Genomic DNA, 18,857 nt, shown 5'->3' with positions numbered 1-18,857 from the left:
CCAGACCAGCCTCCGGACTGGAACATGCCGGTCCAGCGCGCGCAAGTTACGCCTGCCCGAGGATAAAGGAATAAAGGTGGGGGGGGAGGCGGAAGGAAAGTTCCCTCCGAGGCCGCTCCGATTTCGGAGTGGTCTCGGAGGGAACAGAGGTAGACTGCATGGCTCGGCGTGCGCAGGCTGCCGATTTTGCGCAGCCTTGCGCACGCCGACCCTGGATTTTAAAAGATACGCGCGGCTACGCACGTATCTATTAAAATCCGGCGTACCCTTCTTTGCGCCGGGCGCACGTACTTTTCTAAAATCTGCCCCTAAGAGTACAGTCTTTTGAAATAAAAATAACACAAGAACATATATATTATATTTCCATGTACTGCTATAGTGTCAACCAGAAAACCCTGCTTTAAAGCCAAAAAGCACTTGTAATGCATGTTGGGTGTGGGCTTGGTCCTCAGAAAGCCATGAGAAAACTAAATTATAATTACAATATAATAAATCTCCCATTTCAAAACAGCACTAACTGCCAGCGCTCAAACAGTTACAACCCTACCTATGAAAAGGCGACCCTGCAAACATTACATCAGGCCCTAAAACATTAATACACCTTCTATTAGGAAAACAGAACAATCCAAGCTGCTATAGATCCCTTCATAGAAACGACACTTTAGCAGAATACTTAACCTCAGTCACACATGCAAAAAATAGAACCTCACCAAATACATAATAAAGTGACTACAAAGCATAAATGCAAAGGTTCAGATAAAAACTGAACTCAAAACCACAAGTCAGACTCTGTATGTAATGCACCAATGGAAAAACAAAAACATCACTTTTCCTCAGAAAACATCAAACAATAAAATCAAGAAATTTAAAGTATCAATTATAATAGTAAAACCATACTAATAAAAATAATTATTTCAAAACAGCTGATGAACAGAATAATATCCAATAATTAAAAACTTTTTTTTTAATTTTCCAAACACCAATAAATTATCTCAAAATAGCATACACATCAAATAATACCTAATTAATTAAAATCAATAAGGATGTAAAGAATAACCCACTTTCCATAACTGGGAACTTTTGACTTCCAGTCACCCTAAGGTCGTAGAGGATTCATGGGAGGGGAAGGGAGGTGAACAAACTTTCTCCTCTATCATATACACACATGTTCATCCTCATGCTCACACGGACGCACACAAATGCTCATTCAAAAGATTCACACACACACACACACACACACGCTGGCTCCCTCTCTCTCAGACACACACTCCCACACTGGCTCTCTCTCAGGCATACACACACACTCTGGCTCTCTCTCTCTCTAAGGCACAAACAAACACACACACACACACACACACGTGCTGGCTCCTTCTCTCTCAGAGACACACACACACACTCTAGCTCCCTATCTCTTAGACATACACACATACACACTGTTACCCTCTCTCTCAAGCACCCATATACAGAAAAGCTGGCTCCCTCTTTATCAAGGAAACACACACAAGGTGCCACTACTACAGTTGCTGAAACTGAATATTCTCTGGCTCCCTCTCTTCCGGTTGGAATGCTATCCCCCGGCAGCTGCTAGGACTCCTCCATGTGGCCCACTGGGCAGGATGGGATCCCCTGGCAGCCGCTAGGCCTTTTCCAGGTGGGCCGCCTGGTGGGATTGGATTCCCCAGCAGTCGCTAGACCTCCTCCATGTGAGCCACCAGGTGAGATGAGATCCCCAGAAGCAGCTAGGCCTCCTCCATATGGGCCGTCAGGCGGGACTGGATCCCCAGCAACTGTGGGGCCTTCTCCATATGGGCACCCAGGTGGGATGGGATCCGCCTACAGCCTGGTGGGGCCTTGGCCTCCTGCCCGCCCCCCCCCCCCCCCCCCCCCAGTACACCACTGCTAAGGCCACAAGGAAACAAGGCAAGGCAAGGCCACATATTAACAAGAACAAGCGCAAGTTTGGCCAAAGCAAGGAGTCAAGGTGCTTCAATGATGAGGCCCCGAGGGAACTGTGAGGGAAGTTCTTATAGTGTGGATCTTGCTGAGTCAAACAGTCTTCAAGAAGACAGTTAGAGCAGGCCTGAGCATAATTCAGTAAGGACCCTTTCTGATGGGGTAGCTGCCTAGCAGCTACAGAGGTCAAGCAAGTGACAAAACATTTTTCAGATATATCAGAGAAAGGAAGAAGGCCAGAAGTGACATTGTAAAATTGATGAAAGGAAAGAAGCAATGTGTGGAGAAAGATGAGGAAAAAGAAGAAATATTAAATAAACATTTCAGTTCAGTATTCACAAAAGAAGACCCTGGAATTGGACCAATGCCAGTTGACAAAAGCATGGATGGGAGTGGGATAGATGCAACCCCATTTACAGAAGAGAATATATGAGAAGAACTAGGAAAACTGAAAGTGGACAAGGCGATGGAGCCCCATGAGGTACATCTCAGAATACTAAGGGAACTCCGAGATGTGCTGGTGGGCGTGCTGAAGGACATGTTCAATAAATTCCTGGAACAAGGAGTGGTGCCCGAGGATTGGAGAAGAGCAGCAGTGATCCCGCTTCATAAAAGTGGCAGAAGATAGAAGGCTGGAAACTACAGGCCGGTTAGCCTTACGTCAGTGATGGGAAAATTAATGAAGAGATTGTTGAAGGAAAGGATAATAAACTATCTTCCATACAGTGGGTTGCAGTATCTAAGTATGGTTTCACCAGAGGAAGTTCCTGTCAAACAAATCTGAATGATTTTTTTGATTGGGTGATTAGACAATTAGATCAAGGAAAAGCAGTTGATGTGATCTATTTGGCTTTCAGCAAAGCTTCTGATACAGTCCCACAATGGAGGCTCGTGAATAAAATGAGAAGTCTAGGAATGGGTGACAAATTGGTGGAATGGATTATAAATTGGTTGACAGACTGGAGACAGTGTGTAATGATAAATGGAACTTACTTCAAAGAGAGAACAGTGTTAAGTGGATTGTCTCAAGGATCAGTTTTGGGACCGATTCTGTTCAATATCTTCGTGAGAGACACTGCAGAGGGTCAGAAGGAAAAATATATCTTTTTGCAGATGATACTAAGATCTGCAACAGATTGGACATGCCTGAAGGAGTAGAGAGAATGAAAGGTGATTTAAGAAAGCGTGTAGAGTGATTGAAAGTTTGGAAGCTGTTATTCATTGCCAAGAAATGCAGAGTCATACATTTAAGGAGCAGTAATCCAAAAGAACTGTTTGAGATAGGGGCTGAAAGACTAATATGCATGAATTGGGAGAGGGACCTTGGGATAATAGTATCTGGTGATCTGAAGGTAACAAAACAATGTGACAAGCCAGAGGGAAGCTGGGCGCATAGAAAAATGAATAACCAGCAGGAAAAAGGAGATGATAATGCCCTTGTACAGGTCTTTGGTGAGGCCTCACCTGGAGTAATATATTCAGTTCTGGAGACCTTATCTCAAAAAGGATAAGGACAGGATGGAAGCAGTTCAGAGATAGGTGATAAAAATAGTATGGGATCTGCATCAAAAGCCATATAAGATGAGATTGAAGGACCTGAATATGTATATCCTGGAGGAGAGGAGGTATAGAAGAGATATGATACAGACCTTCAAATACCTGAAAGGTATTACTGATTCACAAACAAGCCTTTTCCACTGGAAAGGAAACTGCAGAACTAGGGGTCATGTAATGAAACTCCAGGGGAGGGGCAACTCAGAACTAACATCACAAAATATTTCTTCACAGAGAGGGTAGTTGATGCAAGTAATGCCCTGCCCACCACCAGAAGAGGTGGTGAAGATGAGAATGGTAATGAAATTCAAAAGGACATGGGATAAATAGAGATCCCTATAGGCTAGAAGATGGAAATGAAAAAATGGGGTAACCTATGTTAACGTTAAGTGTAAATCTTCTGCACGGGGTAACCTGCACAGAGCAGAGGTTATTATCCTTAACAGAAGGCAAGGGTGCAACCTGTATGGAGCGGCAGTTACTACCCTTAACAGTAGGTACAGGGGTAACCTGTATGGAGCTTTTGAGTTCGTGGACCCTTAGCCCGAGGCAGGGTTGACGCAACCTGCAAGGAGGATCCCTGCAGGTCCCCACCGATGGCAGGCAGACCAGGAGAGAGCAGAAGCCCAAATGGAGCTTCACCTTTACCAGCCCACATTCCCCCTGGGTTGAGCCTTTGGGTGCTGCGGCTGGCAGGTCTTAGGTGGGGGCCTCTGCAGATGGCGATGAGATCCATCGAGATTTCTGGTTGAAATAGGCATAAGTGAGGCATATCTGGTGGCAGGCAAAGGTCGGTGGCAGGCAACGTTCAAGAATATCCAGGAATTAAAAAGTGGTCAGTGGCAGGAGACATTCAAGAACATCCAGGAGTCAGGCAGTAGTCAGTACTGAGTGTCCGTCCGAAGGGAATGGAGATGGAGATGGATATGCAGGGCAGGAAGGCAAGGAGAGACCAGGCAGGCAACACAGGAGGCAAAGGAGAACTGAAGAACAAAGACACTGGGACTGAAGAATGAAGACACTGGAACTGAAGAACTGAAGACAAGGACGCTGGAACTGAAGACAATTATCACAGGAACTAAAAACGAAGAACGCTGAAGCAACTTGCACTACTAAACAATCAGGAGACCTGTTGCCAAGGCATCCTGCTATTGGGAGTCTGCCCTTTTATAAGGCAGCATTGACAATGTCATCTCTAGGGGCCACGGGGACCTTTCCCGCTGCGGTCCCTTTAAAGAGGGAGAAGTGATGCGCATGCGCACCCAGGGAGGGCATGCCACAAGGGAATCACTGGCAGCATCTCACTGTGTCACAGGATGGCGGTCGACTCAGCAGAAGTCAGCAGCAGCAGCAGCATCCTGCCACATGTGTTGGTGGCGTTCCAGCCACAACTCGGGCCGATCCAGAGGTGAGAGCGATGGTCCATGAGACAGCCCGCAGACTGCAAATTGCAACCAGTACGGCACTTACTAACCTTAACAGTAGGCACAGGAGTAACCTGCATGGAGCAACAGTTACTACCCTTTAACAGTAAGCAAGGGAGTAAGCTGTACAGAGCAGCAGTTACTACCAAAAGTAACTTGCTGGGCAGACTGGATGGACCTTTGGTCTTTATCTGCCATAATTTACTATGTTACTATGTGGCTCTGTATGTAAAACTCCAGGAACAGAACCCAGTGTCAAGGCCAGCCAGATTACTTTTACGCTTCATCGCTTGCTTACCACCAAGCTTTGTAACAATCTAAACAGTTCTCAGAATTTGTGAGACTGTTTCTGAACATTCAGCTGCCTATTTCCCTGTGATTTTGCTGGTTGGTACCTGACAACTACTTGATTGGCTTCTGGGGAGTTTTAGCCTGCTGGTTTCTGCCCGGCAATCATGTGCCCTGCTATATTGCTAACTTTTGCTTCCTTTATCTATACCTTGTTTTCTCCTTATCACCTCTCCCCTTGCCTTTGTGCTGGAGGGAGAACAATAGGTTTGCAAAAACTGGAGCCTTCCCACCTTATTCCTATCACTGTTCCCTATATCTGTCCCAAATATACTTGAATCCTGTCCCAGTGCTGGTTTCCACCACCTCTGCTGTTGTTCCAGGCATCCTACCACTCTCTTAATAAGGAATTATTTTCTCCTGTTTACTCTGAGCCTTCCTCCAGAGTCTCTGAAACTTCAGATCATGACCCCCAGGTCATTCAATTTCCTTGTCTGAAAAATGTTACCTTTCCATATTTCATATTTCATTAAAGCCTCTCATATATTTGAATGTTTCTATCCTATCCCCCTTTCCCTTCTTTCCTCCAGCAGTTCTGCAAATTGACATGTCAAATCGTTGTTCTCTTTAAAGGCTGGTTTAATGGAAATTCCTCAGTTTTTCAAAAGTTCTGAAACATTTGTCAAACTGGTACCAGTTTGATAGACCCAAGTTTGAGGAAATCTGCATATGAGATCCACAACTCAAAACTTTTGAGAAAAGTTGTCAACAGATCTGTTGCTAACATTGTAAGAGGGATTATGTGTCCAGAAAGGGGGTTTTATGAGGTGGTAGAGAAAGAGAGAGAGAGAAAAAAAAAAGAGAAAACCGTGAGAGGGTTTGTTTTATAGTTTTTGTGGCTGTGATTTGATTGTTGTGTGTATTTTTATTTTTATTTACTGTGGGCCCAATATTCAAAGATATCTGGTTATCTAAGTTATCCAGCTATGTTGCTGAATATAACTGGGTAAGTTCTAGTTATTCAGATAAATCCTACTTATCTGGTAATTTAGCACTAATGCACTTTTGATATCGGGCCCTGCATGTTTAGTCTTTTTCCCTTGTTTTCTTCTTCAGCCATTTCTGCTCGGTCCCCCCTTTCCACATGGCATGACTCCCTTGCCACCCCAAGATACCTCAGCACTACTTATTGTCCACTAGGGGTCGCCAAGGTAATGGCAGCCATTGCTATTTTCTCTCTGGGCCTGAAGTACCACCCCATCAGTGAGGGTTCTGAACAGACAGGAGAAGGTGGAGATGGAAGAAGAGAGGGAAAAGGAAGAGGAAGGAGGCGATGAATGAGGCAAAGGAGAGTAAGAACATAGTCTCATCTCCTCCGATACTGTATGTTGCTGTACGATAATGGATGTGGGACAATTTTAAGTTGCCACTAGATAGTGCTAGAACCCACGGTCCCCAACTGCTCTCTCCCCGCTGAGTCATTTACCAACATCCCGCTTCATCTTCACAGCAGAACACCACCATTACATGCACACAGTGGGGAGCCAGCAATAGATGTCTTAGGCACATGTGTGTCCAAGTACACATATGATATACGCGCCAAGGCGGGAAACTGCAGGAGTCGCTCTTGGGTGACATCACCGGCCTCTAAGCATTTAAACCCGCTCTCTACTTCATTCTTTGCCTCAGCAACAGGTCTCCTGAGTGGTCTGCTCCTCAGTGCATGTTGCTTCTCCCTGCATTTTCTACCCATGTTCTTGTTTGCTTGTGTTCCTGCTTCTTACTATGGTTTTGTGTTCTGGTCTGTCCTCCCTACCTGGTCCTGGTCCTCTCTGTTGTGCTTGTCCCTGTCCTTGTCTTGCCCTGTCTCCCTTGGCTTGTCTTCCTGGTTTGAATTTGGCTTGTTCTCTGACCCTCCTGATTGTCTCCTGGACCTGACCCACGCTGTCTGCTGCCTGCCCTGACCTTTGACCTGTCTACTGGATCCCACTACCTGCTGCCTGCCCCAACCACTACCTGGATTTGGACTCTCTCTCTCTGGCTATTACCCCAGGGACTCTCCTAAGACCTGTCAGCCATCAGAACCCAAGGGCTCAACCTGCAGTGGAAACAGTTGGTATAGGCGTATCTTCAGCTAGTCCCACTTAGGGCCCCTAGGGAAGCAGGGCTGGGCAAGGTGGCATCCTGCCACTATTGCTGAGTGCTCGGCCATGGTGCGTGTTGCTGCGGTCCTTCGAGGAAGGAGGCTCGTGCAGGCCCCGGCAGAGTTAAGAGCAGCAGTCCATGGGACAAATCCACAGACCACTGTGCACAACAATACATCCCACAAATTTTGACTTAAAACTGATACACCTCCTAAAGGATTGGAGGATTATGGATTAAGAAATTGGCCTCTAAATATTTTACTTCACTCATTATGACGTGCAGGAAATAATGATTTAAGCCCTCGGCTATCCCTCAGCTGTAGATTCTATCCTGCTTTATTATATATGGCACTTCAGTAGCATTGTCACATAGAATCTCTCTGCCTTACCTTCAGCTTATTGTGTGAAGCGTCTCTGTAAGGAATAATTCATTTGAGGAGATATGGATAGGAACAGGAGATTTTCATCTGTTAGGGGCTCAATTGTTTTTTATACTGTGACTCCAAACAGGTTTATTGAGAAGCAAGGAGTTTCAGCTTTTTTTAAATTTATTTTGTAAACAAGCTATTTGAGCTCCAATGGTTTAATCAAACCATTCTTTGATCAAAATTGCTACAGCTGATGTTTTGGAATTAATATAGATGAAAGTAGCCCTATGATATGCACAATTTATTTTCTAATATAAGATTATTGATTATAGTCCTCCTATAATTAAGTCATATCCATGATATTAGGAGTTGTTAATTGGAGTATTATGTCCTTTGTTAAGAACAACATTCTAGTATTTTTCCCTGATGGAGCTGATATGTATTTAATTTAAATTTATTTAGTTATCTTTTTTAGTAATATTTTTTATTCAACTCATAATTAAGCTCTGGAATTCATTGCCAGAGAATATGGTGAAAACTATTAGTGTAGATGCATTTAAAAAAGCTTTGAACAAGTTCCTGCAGGAAAAGTCCATAAACCTTTGTTAAGGTGGACCTGCAGAAATCCACTTCTTATCCCTGGGATAAGAAGGATGGAATATATCTACCCCTTGGGATCCTGCCAGGTACTTGGGATCTGGATTGGCCATTGTTGGAAACTGGATACTGGACTTGATGGACCTTTGGTCTGACCCAGTATGGCAAATCGTACTTATGTAAGAACAGCATTTTATCAGTGACACTTCTAGCCTCTTTCAGGAAGCAGATTCATCCTCCATGGGCTTAAGGTGGAATAGGAAAGTGTTTTCTTTCTTAGAGCATTGACTGCCAATGTGGAGGAGAATTTGTATTTCTAAATTCCCTTTTTTTTTAAATTTTTTAATTGCAGCATTTTTCAGAGGTCATGCTTCTGCGCTACTCCTCAGCACCAACATGTCTGTGCCATGCATTTGGTGCCAATATGGCTACTCTGCCTTACCTTTAATGCCAATAGAGTTGTTGAAGGCGTGGCCCTTTGGACCAAGGTGGAGTTGGCACAACCTGCAGAGAGGAACCCTGCAGGTCCCCACCATCAGCTGGCAGAGCTGGATAAGGCAGAGACCCATCTGGAGCTTCGCCTAAACCAACCCATATTCCCCTTAGGTTGAGCTCTTGGATGCCGGGGCCGACAGGTCATAGGTGGGGGCCTCTGCTCAAGAACAGAAGATCCATCGAAGAGAGTGGGACAAACATGCAAAGTCAAAGGCAGGCTTGGGCCAAAGCAGGCAGCGTTCAAGGATGGTCAGAAGGCAATCAGAGGTTTTAAATGTGCTGTTTACTAGTTTCATGGAGTGTCCCCTTAGTCCTAATGTTGCTTGAAAGGGTAAATAACTTTTCCCTATTTTTCTATTCCATCCCATTCATTATTTTTTTAAATTTCAATCATATCCTCTCTCAGTTGTCTCTTTTCCAAGCTAAAGAGCCTTAATCTGTTTAGACTTTCACCATAAGGGAACTTTTCCATCCCCTTTATCATTTTTGTCGCTCTTCTCTGTACCTTTTCTATGTACACTATGTGGTCGATTTTAAAAGCCCTGCGAGCGTAAATCCTGCCGAATTTACCTATTTTGCATAGGCCGCCGGCGCGCGCAAGTCCCGGGGCTTCGTAAAAGGGGCAGGAGGGGGCGTGTCCAGGGGGGCACGTCGGCAGGCCGGGGGCATGGCGACGGTTCGGGGGCGGGCCGGGAGGGCGGTCCCGAGTCCCCCGGCACTGCGGCCTGTGCCGGGGGATGCTGAGGCGGCGCACGCAAGTTACACTTGCTTCAAGCAGGCGTAACTTGAACATAGGTGGGGGGGGGGGATTTAGGTAGGGCTGGGGGTGGGTGGACGAGGAAGGAAAGTTCCCTCCGAGGTCACTCCGATTTCGGAGCGGCATCGGAGGGAACAGAGGCAGGCTGCGCGGCTCGGCGCGCGCAGGCTCCTGTCATTTAGAAACCCAGTCTCCTAGTCTCACAAGGTCCTTCTGCAGTTCTTCACAATCTGCTGCCATTGTAACAACTCAAAACAATTTTGTGTCATCTGCAAATTTCGTCACCTCATTCATTGTTCCTTTCTCCAGATCATTTATGAATATGCTAAATAGCACAGCACCCAATACAGAGCCCAGGAGAACTCCACTAACAACTTTCCTCATTTCGAAAACATAGAAACTTAGAAACATAGAAATGATGGCAGAAAATGACCAATGGTCCATCTAGTCTGCTCAGCAAGCTTTCCATAGTAGTATCTGCCACACCGTGCAGGTTACTCCCATGTATCAGTCAGTGTTGCTTGATGTGCTTTGCTTATGGACTTGATCATTGAAGCAGTCCTGTGTTTTTTTTCCTTAATGTCTGCACATCAGTACTCCAGACTGTAAAAAAGTCATGGTTCGTGTTGGTTGTATCTGAATCCTAATTTCTCTTTCCCTCCACCTCCACCCCCTTCTTCGAAGCAGAGAGCGATGTTGCAGTTGCATCAAAAGCACGAAGGCGTATTGGTTAAGGGTCATAATCCATGGCTTCTGTTAAGGGTAGTAACTTCTGCTCTGTGAAGGTTACTCCCCATGCTTATCAGTTCCCCAGACCGTAAAAGTTCTAGCCCTCGTTGGTTGCTGTCTGAATCCAATTACCCTTTTCCCCCTGCCGTTGAAGAAGAAAGCAATGTTGGAGATGCATCAAAAGTATTAAGCATCATTGGTTAAGGATAGCAACCACCACACCAGCAAGATACCCCCATGTGCGCTTTCTTTTCCTTTAGGGCTTGGCCGTAGAAACAATCCTGTAGTTTTTCTCTTATGTCTGCATATCAGTATCCAGATCATGGAAGCTGGAGCCATCAGTTGTTGTCTGAATCCAATTCCTCTTTTCTCCCTGTCATCTAAGCAGGGAGCAATGTTGCAGTTGCATTAAAAGCATCAAAGCATATTGGTTAAGGGTAGTAATTTCCATGCCTTCTGCTGTAACCGCTGTACCAGCAAGTTACCCTCCTGCTTGCTTATCTCATTTCTGTCCTCTAGCCCAGTATTTCCCAATGTTTTTCAAGCCTAAGGCACACCTATACGAACAAAAGTGTTATGTGGCACACTAATCCACAGAGTGGGCAGCGTGAACATGAAAAGGAATCAAATGGCCAAAATAAGAGCTAGGGCAGCACTGAAAAGCCCAACCAATCTGTCTTCCAAATTTTAAAACAAAAGGAAAAGGAGAAAAAACACATGAACCCATCACAATGGATCAGTTCTGTCCATAAACAAGTGCAGGATAGGAAGAAGTTGGTGTAATATGGGCAGCTGGCAAGGTCAGCTACTTTGGGCACCACATGTGGCTGCCAGAGCTCCTTCACTGCTGCTCTTCCTATCACTCAGTGTGAGTCCTATCCGGTGTTCTTTGCATGCTCTCCCCATCTCACTCAGCCTGGGGATAGGACAGAGGTTGGAAGAACTCAGACAGGGAAGATGAGTAGATGCTGTGTGCACTGTGTGTGCTGCACAAAGTGAGGTCCAACTATCCATGCTCTGCATGCTGCTCATTAATTACCACACTCTGAGGGTCATGCTGTAGCTAGGAAGATGAGGCATGCATGATTACACATGTTCTCAGAAAGGAGCTCCTACAAATTTTAGCCAATGCTGGTGTATCTCTTATTGTTGCAAGGTTCTGAGAGCAGAGCCCAGGCACTGGCCAACATCTGAGCATCAGATATTGGTGACTTTTCCATGGCACACCTGATCAGGTCTGAAGGCACACCAGATCTGAAGGCACACCAGATACAACCATAACTGCTCTAACCTTTAGAGATCTAAGTGTATATACCATGCCCCTTTTGAATTCTTTGACTGTTTTCATCTTCACCACCTCCTCCGGAAGGGCATTGCAGGTCTTCACCACCCTGTCCACGAAGAAATATTTCCTGATGTTGGCTCTGAGTCATCACCCCTGGAGTGTCATTTCGTCACCCCTAGTTCTACTATTTTCTTTCCAATGGAAAAGGATCATAGTCCATACATTATTGAAATCTTTTAGGTATCTGAAGGTCTGTATCATATCTCGCCTGCACCTCCTCTCCTCCAAGCTATACATATTCAGATCCTTCAGCCTCTCCTCATAAGTCTTCCGATACAAACAACACATCATTTTTGTCACCTTGCTGTGGACTGCCTCCATCATATCTCTATCTTTTTGAGATATGGGCTCCAGAACTGAACACAATACTCCAGGTGATGCCTCACGGAGAACCTGTACAAGGGCATTATCACGTCCTTTCTATTACTGGTTTTTCCTCTCTCTATGCAACCCAGAATTCTTCTGGCTTTAGCTATCGCCTTGTCACATTGCTTCACCATCTTCATATCCCCAGACACTATAACCCCAAGATCCCTCTTTTGGTCTATGCACATCAGTTTTACACTCCCCATCACTGCTCTTTTGGATTACTGCATCTCAGATGCACGACTCTGCATTTCCTGGCATTGAATCCCAGCTGCCAAATCTTCGACCAAGTTTTCTTAACCACTTTTCATTTTCTCCACTCCTTCAGGTGTGTCCACTCTGTTGCAGATCTTAGTATCATCTGTAAATAGACATACTTTACCTTCTATCCCTTCCGTAATGTCGCTCACAAATATATTGAGCAGAACCGGTCCCAACACCGATTCCTGTAGCATTCTGCTTAACACAACTTTCTCTTTACAGGAGGTTCCATTTATCATTACATGCTGTCTCCTATCAGTCAACCAGTTTGAAATCCACGCCACCACCTTAGTGTTCACTCCCAAGCTTCTCATTTTATTCACAAGCCTCCCATGCAGGACCTTATCAAAAGCTTTGCTGAAATCCAAGTAGATCACATCGAGCGCTCTTCCTCAATCCAATTCTCTAGTCACCCAATCAAAAAAAATCAATCAATCAGATTTGTCTGACAGAACCTTCCCTTGGCAAATCCATGCTGCCTTGGGTCCAGCAACCCACCAGATTGTAGTTAGTTCACTATCCTTTCCTTCAACAGCATCCCCATTAATTTTCCCACTACCAATGTGAGACTAACTGGCCTATAGTTTCCAGCCTGCTATCTGCTACCACTCTTGTGAAGTAGGACCACCACCACTCTTCTCCCATTTCCAGGAATCTATTGAAAAGGTCCTTCAGAATACTGACCTCCATCAGTATTCTGGGATGTACCTCATCCGGCCCCATAGCCTTGTCCACTTTCAATTTGCCTAGCTCTTCCCATACATTTTGTTCCATAAATGGCATTTTGTCTATCCCATCCCCATCTACAATCTTGTCTACCAGCATTGGAATTCTCCAGGGTCTTCTTTAGTGAACACTGAACTGAAGTATTTGTTGAATATTTCTGCCATTTTTTTTGTCTCTCTCCACACATTGTTCCTTGTCACCTTCCAATTTCACTATACCACTTTGGACCTTCCTTCTTTCTCTGATATATCTGAAAAATGTTTTGTCACCTCGCTTTATCTCTTTGGCAATCCTTTCTTCCACTTGACCTTTTGCTTTCCTAATTTCTTTCTTTGTCTCCCTCAGTTTCACTCTGAGTTCCTCTTTTTGGGATCCTTTATGTTAGGAGTTAGCAGTCTGCTAGGAAGTTAGCAATCTGCTGGAGTTAGCAATCTGTAGTTATTTAGGAGAGTTGTGGGTGGATCCTTGGACCAGTGGCAGATGACCACGCCCCTGGGGGAAGATCCCGAGAGGGACCACCGGTCAGGCTCAGAGTTAGGAGACAGACACACACTAGTTCTTTTATTAGACAGTATACTAAACCACCAGAGGTGGCAGTAGTGAGCTGGAATGCCCGACTGGGCTGTAGTCCCTCAGATACTGGAACAGCGATCCCTGGAGGCTGAGCTGTAGAGAAACTGAAATATAGTGAGTAGGCAGGGTATGCAGAGTTCATGGACAGAACCTGATGGTAACACTCACACAATGTCTCATAGAAGCCCAGGAGCTGGAATGTATAGGCCCTTGAGGAGCGAGTACCTGGTTCCACGGAAAGCTCTGAGAGAGCGATGGTAACTCACTGATGTAGTTGGCAGTGATGACTTCCAGGCAGAAGAGAATATGGAGGAAGTCTGGGAACGAGGGCCCTCGAGGAGCAAGTACCGGCTCCAGACTGTCACCTGAAAAACAAAGGAGAAAGCGAGGCCCCCGAGGAGTGGGTACCCCTGGTAAGTCCAAAGAGGCAGAGTAGCTTAGGTAGAGTAACCCGACCCCTTGCTAACTCAATCTGTTAGCAAATTCTAAGACCTTATATATCCGTCGCGGATGACGTCATCTCAGGGGGATGCCCCTGAGGTTCGCGCCATCGCCGGTACTTCAGTCGGGGCCGCACCATGCGCGCGCCCCTAGGCCTCCAGGAAACATGGCGGATTGCAGCGTCTAGCCGGTCTGGGGATGCCAGAGGACTTCGGCAGAAGGACGCCGCGGCAGCCAATCTTCCCGTGGTCAAAGAGGGAGTCGCCAAAGAGGTAAGGAGGGCGGAGAGAGGGCATCGGGAACCGATGGACACAACACTTTATACTTCTTGAACACTGTTCTTTTTGCTTTTATTTTTTCAGCCACTTCCTTTGAGAACCAGATCAGTTTCTTTTTCCTCATACTTTTGTTTACTTTTCTAATATATAGATTTTTTGGCTTTGTTATAGCTCCTTTCAATTTGGACCACTGTGTTCGACCTCACTCATTTTCTCCCAGTTTTCCAGTTCTTCTTCTAGGAACATTCCAATTTTAACAAAGTCTGTATTTGTGAAATTCAAAACTCAGGTCTTTGTGTGTCTTCTCTGTATCCTATTTATAATATCAAACCATACTGTCTCATGATCACTGGTGCTCAGGTGGGCACCTACTCGGACTTTTGAGACATTATCCCCATTTGTGACCATTTAGTCCTAACATCTGTTTCCTGTCTTTTATCCAATTACCAATCTACAATAGGACACTGCCTCCGATCCCACAACCTCCCACTTTCCTAAGGAGTCTCTTACGAGGCTCTTTATCAAATGCCTTCTGAAAATCCAAATAAAATATATCAAATGGCTCAACTTTATCTGTGTATTTATTTACACCCTAAAAAAAAATCTAATAAATTGGTAAGGTAAGTATTCCCTTTCCAAAACTTATGTTGACTCTCCAACATTAAACAATTTACCATTTTGTGCACCAGTTTATAATTTCCCAGATCATCCCTGGTGTTACGTGCCGGGCGGTTTTCGTATGCCCATGGGCCTCAGCTCGGGCCCAGGCCTTCAGGGCCGAGCCGAGGGGTGACGGTGGCTCTGCATGGCTGAGGTCTGACCCTCTGCCAGGCTGGCAAGCTCCCAAGGCCAACATCCGAGGATGTTGGAAGTTAAATGGTCCTCCGACCATTCCGAGCCCTTTTGGACCTGCTGCGAACAGCATGGAGCAGCAGGCCTGGCCTGAGGTTGAGGGCAGACGGCCTTGACACCAAGACAGGGCAGGGATTGATGCGGCGGCATCTAGATGAAGACACAGGGGTGATGCAACGGCATCCATGACAAAGAACTTGACATCCAAATGGGCAAACACAAGGCATGGACATTGGCACTGTCTCTCAGGGCGCCCTACTCAGGCCACCCGCGGGACTGAGTCGCGGACCACCCTGTCCCACTGCGCGCCCTACACAGCCCATGCAGGCTGGTCATGGACCACGAGGAGAACGGGACAGCGCAGGAAAGATCCAGGACATGACGGCTCAAGAGTGCAGGATACCAGTCCACCTGCAGGCCACTCCAACCCGGGAAAGACGTCGTCCGAGGGAGTCTGGCCCACAGGTCCAGAAGGCTCAGGAGCGAAGAAGACGAGACGCAGGAACACACATCAGGATGTGGAGGAACATGGCGAGACATCAAACATGGACCGGGACCTCAGGCAGAACACCAAGACATGAAGACTTGGTAGAAGGCAGACGAGACGAGACGAGGAGCTCCACGAAGACAGAAGACCTTACAAGGTTCTGGCAGGCAGGAGCCTCCAGAGGGAAGACACCACGATGCAAGGCCAAGAACAGACTGACGAAGCAACCCTTTATAGGGCTAAAGGACTAGGGGCCAGCAAACTTCCTGTGCCTGGCCCTTTAAATTCTGTAGAGAGGCGCGTGCCGGCGCCTAAGAGAAGCAACGTCAGAAGCGCAGGGCTGGCCTGGGAAGCAGGCCTCGATGACGGCAGCGGCTCCAGCCGCTGCAGGAGGCCCCGGGAGCGGCTCCAGCCGCTACTCGAGCCTGGGGCATGCGGCCTCCGTGCCGCGAAGATCAGCTAACGTCGGCGGCGGTCCCGGGCCCCGTGGGAGAAGCAGAAAGTCCGCGGCTCCGGCCACGGTGAAGAGGACAATGCAGGGCAGCCTCCGGGCCGCACAAGTAACTTCAGTCTGCGGCTCCGGCCGCGTGGGAAGGCAGACGGCGGCGTCCTGCCACGTCGGCTGAAGAGAAACAGCAAGGTGAGAGAGTCTGCTCGCGGGGAAACCTGCAGGCAGCGAAGTCACAACACCTGGAGTCCATTTCAAAAATTGGCATCACACTCCAGTCTTCTGGTACTATGGTTATTTTAAATGATAGGTTGCAAATCACCAGAAACATGTCTGCAATTTCATTTCTGAGGTCTTTCAGAAGTCTGGAGTAAATACCATCTGGTCCAAGTGATTTGTTATTCTTTAGTCTGTTGTCTGAGTTATTATGTCCTTCAGTTGCACAGTGATTCCATCTAGTCACTCAGAGCCATCACCATCAAAACATGTTTCCAGTGTGGATATGACCCTGACATCCTCCTCAGTATGGACAGAAACAAAGAATTCATTTAGTTTTTTTGCTATTTTCTTTTACATACAAATATATAAAAGTTTCTTAAAAAATAACATCACGGAGGAGGAGATTGGTTGATGATTATAACCACTAAGTATTGGTGCGGGGACACCTACACAATATATGAAACCTATTAATATATATTGTTTGAACCCAGTGACGAGATTGATAAAATATTAATTCTACCTAGTGTAGATGTTAAAAACAAATCTTAAAAACACAGATAAACACAGAATGATTTTTCAAAATCAATATGTTCATCAGCGATAGAGGTTTTTCTCTTGATTTTTGTTAATTCAGAAGTTAGCCAGTTAAATTTGATCAGGCCAAAGAGCTGCCCTAAATTTAGTTGGCTAGGTTTAGCCAGCTAAGTTTAAGATAGACTGCTATATTCAATAGTGCAGGTGCACAATTGAATATACAGTACCTGCAAAGTTAGCCAGATACGTTTATCCAGCTAAGGGCCTCATTTATTAAGCATTTTTTCTATAGACACAGAAAAGTCTTAGTAAATCAGGCCCTTAATTCCACAGACTAGCCAAGTATTATAGTAATATATGTACTTTAGAAACGCTGGTTGTAACAACATTACAAGCGTAACTATTTGTAAGCCCAGACATTTATCTTCCATATGCTTGTATATTACATTCATGCTAAAACTGATTTAAAAGCAGGAAGCCAGAGGCTTGGTTTACAGAACAAGAGATGGAGTTATTTTTTCCTCTTATTTGCAAATCGCTTGTTTATTGGTTTAATTATTAAATCAAGCAGTTGTTCATGTTCTCCTATGGTACTCATTTTCTACATTTCCTCTTATTCTATTATCTAAAAATTCTGGTTACAGTTCTTTAACTAAAGCAGGCTTCATAGCAAAAAAAAAACCAAAAAAAAAAACCACTTTTCTCAAATAATTGCAAACATTAAAAGGGGGGGGGGGAATGAGCAGTAGCCTTTCCCTGGAACTGTCAAGCAGTAGGCAAACATTAGAGGCTGCCTTGTATTTGCGTTCTATATTTTGGGGAGAAAAAATGAAAACAAACGCTGAGAGAAATAAGAATAAACTTACAGGTTTATGCTATCAGGACGTTGTCTCCGGTGGTGTTTTCTTTCTTGCTTAAGCGCCTCGTTAATCTGGGAGACGGGGAGGGGGAACATGCGGGTCTCGCGTTTTGTTTTGTTTTGTTTTGGTTTTTTTGCCTTTCTGAAGGCCAGTGGCCCATACGGTTTCCATGGCGACCAGGAGGGGAGCTCCCGGCCTACCAGTTCGTTCATTAACCGCGCGGCGGGAGCAGTACCTACCTGTTAACTCTTTGCTTTTAACTCCTCCACGCCGACACCCTGCCGAGCACTGCCTCGGAAAGTTTTCTCTGCAAAAATAAAAGAGATCAGGGAGGAAAAAAAAGCTTGCAGTAAAATTAAAAAAAAATAAAAAATAGAAATAATAATAAAAAACAGATGAGGTCATCCTCGTGAATGATAATAAATAACAAGTTTAATTAAAAAAAACCAAAACAGGATTGAAGGAATTAATGGAGGCGAGCGCTCTTAGAGCATGAAGCTGAGTGTCAGGTTTAAGGCTTCCCTTGTGAGTGACCATGGGCCTAGTTACTTTATCTCCCTCTGCCTCAGCTCTAATCCCGTTCTGTCATTAATTTTTCTCTTACGACCCCTAGACAAGGCACGGCGATGGGCCGTGTTCAAAATTAGCTACGCAAGTAAAATGGCTTGGCTGACAATTGCCCTCCCCCGCCCAGCCAAAAACACAGGTGGGCTTTTGCAGCCAGGTTAAAGTGGGGGAGGGGGAAGGATATTTAGGTTTGGGGAAAGAAAACAGCGTGGGTACTTGACATTTTCCAAACTACAAATGGTATTTTACCCCCTTTGCGTATCCTGCACAAAAGAGAAAGTAAAAAGTAAAGGGGTAATTTTCAAAACCATTTACAGGCATACAACTTGGTTTTACACATGTAAATGCACTTTACCCATCGGAGCCGTTCTATCTTTAGGCAGGGTGCGGCGGCCGCCTCAGGTGGCAACATTTTGGAGCTGCAGAAAATGCCCCAAAACAGCTCCGTGACAGTTGTCTCACTCTGCTTCTAAACGGAAAACATCCAAGGGAAGAAAGTGGCTGGCGGCGGCACCTAATGATGGCATGCCCATGGGGACCCCAAGCCCCGCAAGCTGGAAGATGATGTTAGCAGCGGCACAGTCACCGTGA

At 45.6% G+C, this 18,857-nt stretch overlaps 1 protein-coding gene across 4 annotated transcripts in view; it reads right to left on the bottom strand.

Moving 5' to 3' along the window:
- The window catches only part of C5H21orf62 (chromosome 5 C21orf62 homolog), a 34,033-nt gene extending 15,395 nt beyond the window's left edge, over nucleotides 1–18,638 (bottom strand). The window contains exons 1-2 of one of the 4 annotated variants that reach the window (XM_029603575.1): nucleotides 18,622–18,638; nucleotides 17,939–18,006 (exon numbers count right to left, since the gene is read on the bottom strand). The gene's annotated coding sequence lies outside the window, so the exon portion shown is untranslated. Of the gene's footprint in view, nucleotides 1–4,981; nucleotides 5,069–17,705; nucleotides 17,897–17,938; nucleotides 18,007–18,621 lie in introns of those variants that run through there. The other 3 variants (XM_029603574.1, XM_029603573.1, XM_029603576.1) reach the window with 3 other exon arrangements.
- Nucleotides 18,639–18,857: the final 219 nt, after the last annotated feature.

Source organism: Rhinatrema bivittatum, chromosome 5 (assembly GCF_901001135.1).
Source record: "Rhinatrema bivittatum chromosome 5, aRhiBiv1.1, whole genome shotgun sequence".
Lineage (NCBI taxonomy): Eukaryota > Metazoa > Chordata > Amphibia > Gymnophiona > Rhinatrematidae > Rhinatrema > Rhinatrema bivittatum.
The sequence above is the reverse complement of the archived record's forward strand: the minus strand, read 5'-3'. Positions and strand labels throughout refer to the sequence as shown.